This window comes from Electrophorus electricus, chromosome 1, assembly GCF_041902795.1.
Source record: "Electrophorus electricus isolate QZ-2024a chromosome 1, ASM4190279v1, whole genome shotgun sequence".
Classification (NCBI taxonomy): domain Eukaryota; kingdom Metazoa; phylum Chordata; class Actinopteri; order Gymnotiformes; family Gymnotidae; genus Electrophorus; species Electrophorus electricus.
The window spans coordinates 7,951,221-7,963,720 of NC_137497.1; the positions used below are offsets into that span (position 1 = coordinate 7,951,221).

The 12,500-nt window shown below is 41.1% G+C and overlaps 1 long non-coding RNA gene across 1 annotated transcript in view; it reads left to right on the forward strand.

Annotated features, from left to right (window-relative positions):
* Positions 1 to 8,249: 8,249 nt before the first annotated feature.
* Positions 8,250 to 12,500, forward strand: part of LOC145657010 (uncharacterized) — a 245,147-nt gene continuing 240,896 nt past the window's right edge. The window contains exon 1 of the long non-coding RNA XR_014122773.1: positions 8,250 to 8,400. This is a non-coding gene — a long non-coding RNA (uncharacterized LOC145657010). The remainder of the gene's footprint in view (positions 8,401 to 12,500) is intronic.

Below are 12,500 nucleotides of genomic sequence, written 5' to 3' on the forward strand. Positions count from 1 at the left end.
GGACCATTACAATGATATTTCCATAAGTGCAGGATTATTGGTTAAAAATACTCCACAAATAAATGAGTCTTCAGTCTGCATTTGAAGACAGCAAGAGACAGTGTTAGTTCATCCCTCCATCTGGGAGACAGGTCAGAGAAGAGTCTTGACGCTTGTCTTCCATGACACTTGAAGGAAGGTGTATTTGAGGTTGGGACTGGGCTGACAAGTGTCATCATGTAGGGAGGAGCTGCTTCATTCTTGGGTTTTTAAGTGACCATCAGGGTTTTTACATCTGATGTGAGCAGCTACTGGAAGCCATTGAAGGGAACACAGCAGTGGTGTAACACAGGTGAACTTCAGACAACAGGAGCCAACAGGAGCAGGTGGAGCCAGTGCTGACTTGTACAGGCTGTGGCCTGGCTAATCCTGAAGGATTCAGTTCTACAGCATGTAGAAATGATTAGAAAACCCACACTCACAGACACACACACACACACACACACACACACACACACACACACACACACACACACACACACTCTTCTGCCCACACTCTGTTTGTGTAGTAAACACTCTTTTATCACACATAGTCTCTTACTGCAGCTCCCAGCTTCCTTTACCCATAATTGCCACTGAAATTAGAGACAACTGCAACAGGATTATAGAAGCAGAGAACTGCAAACATGTGCCAGCAGAATATTACTGTCCATTGCAGTATCAGGAGTCATTTCAGTATCAGGAGAATTTTCAGTTTTGGTTGTGACTTATACTGATGGCTAATGGAGAGGGCAGGAAGCGTTTAAGGCTTTAAAAGGTCATAAGGGTGTAAAGGTCACACCTACAGTGTCTGCAAAGAGGTTCAGTTCAGTTCCACAAATAGATGTTTGCTACATGTCCATGAGCATCACGTCCCCAACACAGTGCTTCTCTATGACAGTTTGTTGTCCTGGTCTGACCTCTTCTAGTACAGAAGGCCTGTAAACACTGCGGGGTCTCCTGCCCTGATGTGCAGGGTCTGAGGACACATGCTGCTCTGCCGGGGTTTTTCCAACACCAAGCATTAACAAAAGATCCTGACTTTCTCTGATTCTATGCGTCAGCAAGGAAAAAGGTTTAAAGAATGCCGCTAACAGAGAGAGTCTGTCAGTAGCACGAGGCTCACTGTGTCCTTTCTTTTCCTACAGTTTTGTCTGAGTTCCTCCTGGCATCTCTGACGCTGCTGTTTCATGTGTTTCTGTAGAGTGACTGTATCAAAGGCTCTAGTTAATAGTGAAGAGAACTACGGTAACTACGGCTGGTGGAGAATGTAACAGCATTATGACGTCGAGGTGGGTCATATGTGTGATGTGCATGTACTAAATAACCAAAGGTAAGGAAGGAAAAAATCAAACCATCAGAAGCCAAAACCAGTTTCAGTTTAAATAGAACTGATAACAGTTAACGGAAAAATGGTAACAATTCATCAGAAGCCAAAATCAGTTTATTTTTTGGTTTTGTTTGTTCTGTTTGCTACTTTTTTCTTTTGTGTGTTTTGTGCTTTGAGATGGATGTTTGACTATTACAAGCTGAGATCACATACATTACACTAGTGGTTATTGCATTGGTTGTCTCTCCTCTTCTAAATCAGTTTGACTATTACAATCTGAGATCACATACATTACACTAGTGGTTATTGCATTGGCCGTCTCTTCTCTTCTAAAGTTTGACTATTATAATCGGCGATCACTTACACTACAGTAGTGGTTACTGCTTTGGCTGTTAACAGAGGGTCAGGGGGCATCTGCATGTCCCTACACAGTTTGAATTCATTAAGATTTTATTTATAAAACTTTACATTTTCCAGCCTATTCTGTTTGGCTATTTCTTTGATATTTTTAATTTTGTGTGTGTGTGTGTGTGTGTGTGTGTGTGTGTGTGTGTGTGTGTGTGTGTGTGTGAGTGTGTATATATATATACACACACACACACACACACACACACACACTATATTGCCCAAACAATTTGTTTACCCATCCAAATTGTTGAATTCAGGTGTTCCAATCACTTGCATGGCCACAGAGGTGTATAAAGCCAAGCACCCAGGCATGCAGACTGCTTCTACTAACATTTGTGAAGGAATGGGTCACTGCTCAATGCTGCAGAGCTTCACACCCTCTACCCCACGTCTGGCATTAGATAAGTTCATATTTGGCATTAGACAAGTTCATACTCTATTGGCAATACCTGTCAGGGACTAGACATGCTGTGTGTGTGTACTTGCATATCTGTGTCAGCAATGAGGTGAATCTTAAAGTAGCTGAATTCTCCCATTCATTAGAAAGGGTGTCCACAAACTTTCTGGACATATAGTGTAGTATCATCGAGCCACTGCTACGCTTCACAGTTAGTAAGGTGTTCTTCCATGAAATGTGGTTTCTCTTTCTCCAAGTATATCTATGTAATCTTATAATTATTGGAGTAATGTGTCAGGATCTTAAATTAACACTAACCATGATTAAAGGTGACCCCTTTCTTCTCCTTCTTACTCTTCTTCAGCTTTTCTTTCTTCACTTTATTATTTTATTCTTTTTCTTCTCAAATGAGGAATCACTGATTACAGAATCAAATGAGGACTGAAGCATCAGATGAGCAACGATCTGTGGTGATGCTTTGGTCTTCCTTTTCACTTCATCCTCCTCATTCATTTACATTTGCATCTCTGGTAAAACTAGTCACAACGGGTCAATAACTGTAGATGGAAAAATCAAATGCTACTATAATGCGTGTGCTGATATACAGTAGTATGGTATAGACACACGGTGATATTAAACACATCATGTATGGTGATGTTATCATAGACACTTCAAAACACCGTCAATGCATTTGAATAAAACACGCAGTAGGAATAAACGCAGCTGTACAGGACATTCCTGCTCTGCTAAGTGAGGTTTCTGACACCCTCTCATATGACACTTTATTCAGTACCTCTGATTTTTATACGATTATTCCAAAAACATCAGAAATAGAAGCCTACCATTGAAATGACAAGTCCTGTCTACCTGCTAATTAACATGCATATGCAAAAATAGTGTTGTGAAACTATCAAGATTACAACATACAAAATGCCCCAAAAAATGGACTTGCAGGCCAAATTAAAAACTGCTGACTATGTATTAAACAGAAATACATGAAATGAATTGTTAACTGACTTAGAATTACTGCTGCTGGTTTTGTTTAGGTAATATAAGAAAAATCAGATTGCTGAATTAAATATTACTGATTCTAAAAACTAAATAAAAAAAAGTTGGTGTTGACAGAACACCTGCTTATTTTAAATCAGATGTACCTCTGATTCTTGGCAAAACCCTAATCAAAGAACGCTGGCGAATATGTTTAAAAATGAAACATATTAATGACTAATCTTTATTTTCAGCATCCCTTATTTAACTGTTAACTGTTTGATCAGAAAGTCCCTTTCTTCCTCTAGATCTTTAATCTTTTTCTGCTGTGATGGTACTTCAGCTTCAGTAACTCCACCTCAGATTTGGCTTTAGCTGGACTAATCTGACCTGTAGGGCACTGTGGATCACCTGAGGAAAAAAAACGCTGGCCGGTGAGGAAGATCAAACCGATTGGCTAGAAGAAAGTGGGAATTTCTATAAATTTAGATAAATATTTAATATCATTTCATTATATTAACAGTGCATGATACAAAATACAAACCACATGAGTATAAATGAGAGAATGAATGTGTGTGTGTGTGCGTGTGTGTGTGTGTGTGTGTGTGTGCTCAGCCATGCCTGTGTGTGTGTTTGTTCTTACAGTAAAGCTGTAAGCTCCTCCAATGAGAACGGCCTTGAAGGACAGAACAATGCTGGGGGCAGAGGAGTCTCGCCCAGTCCAGCTGCCCCCCCGCCTCATCCCTCTGTCCCTCTGTGCAGCCTTACCCCCCCACACACTCTTTCCTTTTACTTCCTCTCCTGATGTGGTTTACACATCCACTCTTGCCAAGAACAATCAATCCACAAGCCCACAGTGCACAGCTGAGGAAGTGAATAACAATGTCTGAAGGATGTACGGTGAAGGAGAGCCACCGTGAGCATCCTGGTGCACACGCACCGCTATGTTTGACCGCAGCGAAACGCAGCATTTCTCAGTCACGTTCCTGGCCATCTCGCTGTTCCTGGGAGAAAATTTAGAAGTGTTCGGAATAGCTTGTGATTTACAGATGTGTGTTACCTTGGATAGTTTTAGCACTACAGCTCCTTTTTAGACAGATTCCACTTTCCAGTGTTTTTTTCCACGGGCATCGGAAGCAGCCGGCATTAGAGAGGGCGGCGACGCATGCACCCTGACCCCTGCGGTCTGATGTCTGCTCCCGAGGGGAGGCCCTGGAGCTGCTCTGTAAGAACAGCTGGAGGAGCTCGTGTCCAACACTGGACGTTTACAGGCAGAGCCTGCGTTCTGCTGAGAGGGGACAGGCTGCCACTGCTGTGACGGAGCAGAGCATCTCAGCCAGCACGTCCACAGCCCGGGCCTGACCTGGTCAATGTTCCTGGCAACGGGCCCATGAACGTTCACAGCCCTAAGCTGATATCCACATGGCCTATGAGCTCTGGACACATTTCCCTCATGGTGATGTATGTATTCTGTACAAAAGAAAAATGGCCTTCGAGTGGGTTCACGCTCTGGTTTGTCTAAACAGTCATGTCTTACAATAAAGCTGATTTTCAAAATGGCTAAGTTGCTGTATATTTTAATGCCAAACCCAATAATCCCTTCAAATCCATTTTACCCTCTAAATTTAATATACTTTATTTACTCTTTAGTTTCTTAAAACCCAAGCACCCATTTGTTTTGTAGTGGAACTTGCAAGAGTTTCCAAGAAAATATTACATTTTGGGAAGGTTTAAATATTAGAAGTTTTGGATTTTGAGCCTGTTTAATCAGTGAGGAAAACATGGCACTGCTTAAAGAACATCAAAGTTTGTACAAAATGCTAAAATGAAAAGCAAACCCAAAGAAAGTGTGTAACTTGTTCAGGCTGTGCGTGGCCTGGTTTACATGTGAACTATCCCTGCCGAGTAACCGGAGGAGACTGCAGGTCCAGGCAAACGATGCTCCCTGGCTGCTCTGGCTCTCTCACTTTCTGACAGACATTTACAACCCTGCTATAGCACCCTCATAAACACAGCACAGACAACACAGCAGCCTGCTGCATACTGTGTGTGTGTGTGGGGGGGGGGGTGGATGTGTGTATGTCTATTCATACATGAAAAATGACTTGTAAATGCTTTTAACTAAAGCTGTTTGGACGTTCCATGCATCTCTCTCACTAAGCACCCAGAGACAGCAGTCACTGTCACGTAATACAGATGAATGTCAAGGGTTCAGAAACCATGAAATATCCTGAGTGCTCTTCACTGATCCTATGAGCCCAGTTCACCAGCTCAAACAGCTACATGAGAGAAGGAAGGTTATTATTCCACAGATCAGAATAGACCTTCATGGTTTGGCTGCAGGGTACAACAGCGCCGTGTTCCCTCAAAAGGCGTAAACACGCCTGGAAGCAGAAGGGGTGTGAATACATGACAGGAGGAGAGTAAGCGAGGCTGAGTGTCATGTGGTTAGGCTGCAGACACGAAGATGGAGTCAGTCAGTCAGTCATTCTCTCTCTCTCTCTCTCTCTCTCTCACTCTCTCTCTCTCTCTCTCTCTCTCTCTCTCTCTCTCTCTCCACAAAGTGGTGAGTTCTGCTTGGGGAGACTCTCCAGTTTACAACTTCCTTCTGATGCAGTCCTCCAGCCTGCTGCTCATCTCTGCTGAATGATGTTTAATTATAGTTCATTAAGTGTGGGCAAGTCAATCCATCACAAATAATAGAAGAATTACCAAAATACCAAGATGGTGGCACAGTAGCACTCAGCGGCTACTCCAGGTCTGATAAATGGTGCTATTGTGTTACTATTTGTCGTCTCTACAACACATTTTCCAACTATTTAAATCACAAATACATGGGAACAACCAACCTCCATGTATACCACTGCCAGAGCCTGCTACACTTAAGACACCATGCACAAACCTACCTGGAAGGCAGTGTGCTTCAGACACTCTGAGAGCTCGGGTTGCTATGGGAACCAGGCCTGCAGACCACGACGTCGCCTGAGTCCGAATGCCGGAGGAGGAAACAGAAGCAGGGGAAGCGAGCTGGGGTCTGTGCTAGGCTAAAGGCTAATCCTAACAGACCAGCTCTACCATCTCTCTTCATCTCAAATGTCTGCTCCTTGGATAATAAACTGGACTGCATCAAACTCCAGCAGACTACACAGCGAGAGTTCAGAGACTGCTGTGTTTTAGTCTTTACTGAAACGTGGCTCAGCGACAGTATTCCAGGCGCCGCCATTCACATGGCGGGATTAGTCTCAATCTGTGCCGATAGAGGCAATGCACTTTAGTTCAGCATTCAACACCATCATTCCTCAGCATCTGATTGGAAAGCTGAGCTTACTGGGCTTGAACACCTCCTTCTGCAACTGGATCCTGGAATTCTTGACTGGTAGGCCTCAGTTAGTCCAGTTCAGGAGCAGCACTTCCAACACCACCACATTGAATACTGGTGCTCCTCAAAGCAGCGTACTCAGCCCTCTGTTCTTTACACTGCTGACTCATGACTGTGCAGCAATGCACAGTTCGAATTGCATCATCAGGTTTGCTGATGACACAATCGTGGTAGGTGTCATCAGCAAGGACGACAAGTCAGCATACAGAGAGGAGGTGCGAGAACTGGTGAGCTGGTGCAAGGTCAACAACCTGTATCTGAATGTTGACAAAACAAAAGAGATGGTTAATGACTTCAGGAGAGCATGGAGAGATCATTCCCCACTAACCATCAAAGGCTCCTCAGTGGAGATCATCAAGAACACCAAGTTCCTTGGTGTTCACTTAGCGTCCTCACCTGGACCCTGAACACCAGTTCCATTACCACGAGAGCCCAGCAATGTCTTTACTTCCTTCAGAAACTGAGGAAAGCCCATCTCTCATCACCCATCCTCACTACCTTCTATAGAGATAGTATAGAGAGCATCCTAAGCAGCTGCATCACTATCTGGTTTGGGAACTACACCGTCTTTGACTGCAAGAGAGTAGTGAAAACAACTGAGAAGTCCATTGGGGTCTCTCTTCTCACAGTCATCTACACAACACACTGCATCCACAAAGCCACCAGCATTGTGGGAGACCCCACACACCCCTCACACAAACTGTTTTGCCATCTGGAAAAAGGTAGTGCAGCATCCGGTCCCTCACCTCCAGACTGTGCAACAGCTTCTTCCCAGAAGCCATCAGACTCCTGAACTCTGGCTAACTCCAATTCCAATTCAAATTCCAAAAATGGACACTTCTATACACACACATACACACACACACATACATACATACATATCCATACACACATACATAAACACTCAGACATTCTTTTTGTATTGGACTAGTGCTGAAGTCAAACTTCACACACATATAATATGCACTCCTTTTGCAGTCTTGCACATTATACTACTTGCAGCTGGAGTACTGTGCTAAACCAGCACTGTACTCTGAACTGTTCTGGCTGCTACCGGTGACTACTATGTTCAGTATTGCATGTCACTGACTCCTAAGCACAACCCACCAGTACTACTCGTCAAAATAAATGCACTGCCTGTTCATTTTGTATTGTGTATTGGTCCTGCCCTGTATTTATTTATTGTATGACATTATTGCACTGTGTTGTATTGTTTGCACTCATGTAGTGTGTTGTCTGTTGCACTTGTTGTTTTGTGTTGCACCATGGTCCTGGAGGAACATTGTTTTGATTTTGCTGTGTACTTGTATATAGCTGAAATGACAGTAAAGCCTTTTGAACCTTTGAACCTTGAACACACTCACAAACGCCCAGCATTCAGCCATTAAGAAGATTCTTTATTTGTCATGTGCACAACATGTCATGGACGTTCACACACTTACATGCTTATTGTGAGGCTGATTATCTGTCTAAATTATAATCATCTGTAAATTAGATCTACAAACAAAGCGGTATGTAAAGTTCCGAAATGTTTCAACGTGCCGACATAGTGGAGATTTACTCTCAGCGCAGCCGCAAAACAAGTCCGTGTAGGAGGGACTGTGACTCCATTGGCTATATAGACTGTGTGTCAGTGATTGGCTGCAGAAAAATGATGGACAGCAAACTTTGGCCGCTGAATGTCCCTTAATAAATATGTTATAAGAAATCGGTTGTGTAATTAGCTTCAGTTGAAAATGATTGACATGTGCTCCGCCCTCAACTTACCCGCTGGTGTTCCTGTACTCTCCCCCTTCTCAAGAAAACGAAAGTATTTTCTGAACTGTCGCCATTATTGAAAGTTGGGCGGATTGGAGATACGCGCGTTTAAAATATTTCACGGTAAGTTCATTGAGTTTGATAAAATGCGATGTCGGTGCAGTTTAAACAACGTGTTTTGTAAGTACATAGTTCTGTGTTTAAATCGTAGGTTCACCTAAAAGTGGATTAAATGTAAAGATTAAAGTCCTGGTGAACTTAACGCTATGCAACTAAAATAACGGACACTAAAATGGCTAACGGACAATACGATCGCACAGTTATATATATATTTAAAATTATATAACGTTGTCAGTTATTGTAAATTTGCATTTTAAGTCGTTGTTTGTCAGTAATCTTTCTAAATGTTCCCATTTAAAGCTCCTCTGATGTCTGTTTTTACAGTTAGTTTTCTGTTCAGTTTCAGTCATTTTGTAGTGTTGTCCACATGTTGTCCACATTCTCAGTGGACAGTTCAGATTCTCTGTATAGTTCATTAGCTGTAGTGTTACCTATAGTTCGGATGGGACGGTCCTACGCTTGTTTCGAGTTTCTGAAGCGCAGCGTTTTGAAACACTGATCCAAAACGGCCATGTCACGTGACCACGGCTAAACGAAGCTTGTGTTTCTACAGGTGTCATACAGAACCTGCCGCTCCTGTCTTTGACTGACAGTGTCTGAAACAAACCTGATCACACATCTGTCTCAGTCACAAAGTCTATGAATGCTTATAAGTCAAGACACTTCCCAACTTAAAGGGTTTTTGTGAGAATAGAGAATTTGAGAGATGGAGAGATTCAGTGTTGTCTAGATAGAAGGATATTGACTGGACATATTGACTGATAGGCTAGTGAGAGACATCCAGTGAGCAGTAGGTAGGATAGATATAGTGACATTAATATATAGAAAGTGTATGTAGAGAGAAATCCTCTGGTTTACTGTCAGGAGTGTGATGTGCTATATTTCTAATAGAACACAGTATGTTGTTTTAGGTAAACCCAAATCACATACTGCTAATGTCACTCAAGGTGTTCCCCAGGGATCTGTCCTTGGCCCTCTCCTGTTCACATGCTACCCCTTGGTCAGAGTATCCGCAGGCATGGTCTTCATTTCCACTGTTATGCAGATGACACTCAGATCTACATTAACACCAAGGCTAACACTACCCTACCACTTCCTGTTTTACTCTCCTGTATCCAAGATCTCAAGCAGTGGATGAGCATTAACTTCTTAACACTCAATTCTGATAAAACGGAATTTCTACTTATTGGCCCAAAGTCCAAAACGTCATAATTATTCAATCTTAAATTAAATCTGGATGGTATCTTGATCAGTTCCTCATCCATGGTTAGGAACCTTGGCGTACTCTTTGACTGCTCTCTCTCTTTTGAACCCCACATAATGTCTCTGGTCAAAAATGCCCTTTTCACCTCCGTAATATTGCTAGGCTTAGGCCCATGCTCAAAATCCTCTTCCTTACATACAAAGCTCTCCACGGTCTTGCACCTCTCTAGCTCAACTCTTACACCCTTACTGCCCCACCCGTACACTTCGGTCCTCTAATGCAGATCTCCTAATGCAGGTCTCCTCTCCATCCCGAAGTTTAGACTGGTGTCTGTAGGAGGCAGATCCTTTAGTGTCATGGCCCCAAAACTTTGGAACACCTTACTTCAATCTCTCCGTCTCTGCTCCACAGTCTTCTCCTTCAGATCTCAACTAAAAATATACCTCTTTTCCCAACACTTTTCATAACCTCTTTTCTTATCCATAGTTGTTAATTATTGTATGGTCAATTTGTGTCAATTTTATTTATTTACTTATTTATTTTACTTCTTCTCAACTTTCATTGTAAAGCAACCTTGTGTCTATGAAAGGCACTATATAAATTGAACTTATTATTATTATTGTTATTATTATTATTATTATTATTATTATTATTATTATTATTATTATTATTATGTGCTGTATGTCCACATAATGTGCTATATGTCTTTTATATAATGGTAAAAACACCTATGTTTGCCAGCAACAAGTGTTCACTCTGAATTAAACTTCCAAGACTGAGGAGGTATTTTGGGAAGAGAAGAAGCTGACTCAGCCCCAAAACAGCAGAACAATTAATATTTTATAATATAAATATAAATAATAATAATAATACATATATAAATGTGAGACATTGCTCCTTCATTTTACTTTACTGACTTTCATTATCCATAATCATAATTATCTACATTCACAACATTTCCTTCTGCCGTAGATGAAACATGTTCCACACAGAAAATTCATTAAATAGGTCTGCACTTCATAGACTCCAGAGTACATGTGAACCCACATAACCCAACAGAGTACATGTGAACCCACACAACCCTGCAGAGTTCATGTGAACCCACAGAACCCTACAGAGTACATGTGAACCCACACAACCCTACAGAGTTCATGTGAACCCACACAATGCTACAGAGTTCATGTGAACCCATTGAACCCTACAGAGTACATGTGAACCCATAGAACCCATGTGGTTATTTATTCCAGTAAACATACAGGCGTTTTGTTAATAGATTTTCTTTCTAAATGTCCTGATTTACACATGAAACAATCAGCTGGGAGATGTACTTCCTTTGAGTATCAGTACTTGAGTTTGAGAGGTTAAATCAGTAATTTAAATGTTGTGGTCACTGCATTTCTTTGTTTATCAAGTCATTGAGTCAGTTCCAAAGATTTGCCGCTAGATGGAAGCCAAGTACCAATTATATTGAGCTTACTATAGGCATTACAATCAACTGTAAAATGCTTTTCTGTTTAATGTGCATGCTGTTTACAAAGAACATTGGTATTTAAAGTAAAAGCTGTATTTGTGTTTTAGACCACAGATTGGTGACACAGACTTGATCTCATATTATATTATATACTATAGGGTAACCTTTTCTCTACTTCACAGTTCTGTAACATCAAAGTCCATGCCTGTTAGTACACCTTTGAACTCAGTATGGCTTTAAGTGTTCTGGCCAACATACCAGGTTGAACACAGTATAAAGCCAACCAGTGCCAGTCATCCCAGTTTCCTACAGTAGTGTTCACTACAGTTTTTAAACCTTGAATCAATTTTCAACACAACTGCTTTGAACATCTCAATGTTTCACAAGCCTCCCTTTTCCCACCACCACCTATAGTGTACTGTAAATGTAGTAAACAACTGATGTACACTGATTAAGGACAAAGATACCACACCTATAGTGTACTGTAAATGTAGTGAACAACTGATGTACACTGATTAAGGGCAAAGGTACCACCACCTATAGTGTACAGTAAATGTAGTGAACTACTGATGTACACTGATTAAGGGCAAAGATACCACCACCTATAGTGTACTGTAAATGTAGTGAACAACTAACTGATGTACACACATACGGGCCGTTACACTATCTGAGTGCTGAGGGAACTTTGACACATATATGAGACCTTTATGTTTTCATCCACATATATTACATATGTTGCACACAGCACAAGGTTTTTAACTGATTAACTGTAACAAATATCAGGGCACAGACACAGTGCTGTGTGCTCCATGTTACACAGGACTGTGGGGATTCTGTACCAGCACTGATAATCTTTAGAAAATCACTATCCAAACATAAGATGTATATGATTTTAATTCATTAATGCTAGTTGTGTCAATGGATTAAAAATTAATCAAGTTAATCACATAATAGACTGTGATTAATAATTATTAATTATGAAGTTTAACATTTTGATACAGTATTGCAATACTAGTATTTACTTGTATTTTGTGGAATAAAACAATTACACGTGTAGTGTTGGAATAATTTAATGCATGATAAACTGGTTAAAGGAATCCATTTGTTCTTTAACATCTCAGCTTAGTTGAATAAGAAGGAAGCTTTTTAAAACAAAACCTGCCATTCAGCACAATGGATGTTGTTTCCTCAGTCATTCCTGTCAATAATTAAGCCACGGGTAGAAGTGGGGGTCAAACTTGGTAATATGAATAATTTGCTTTAAAAAAACATGTTAATCATAAATGCTAATGCTGACAGCCCTATTAAATACATTTGAAAACATTAAGATTCCAGTTTCCCACTGTTTGAAATCAGTACAGTAAAAGCTTTCAGAAAAGGCCTCCATCTTCCCTTTGTGACGTTACGAGGAGTGGCACGATAACAGAA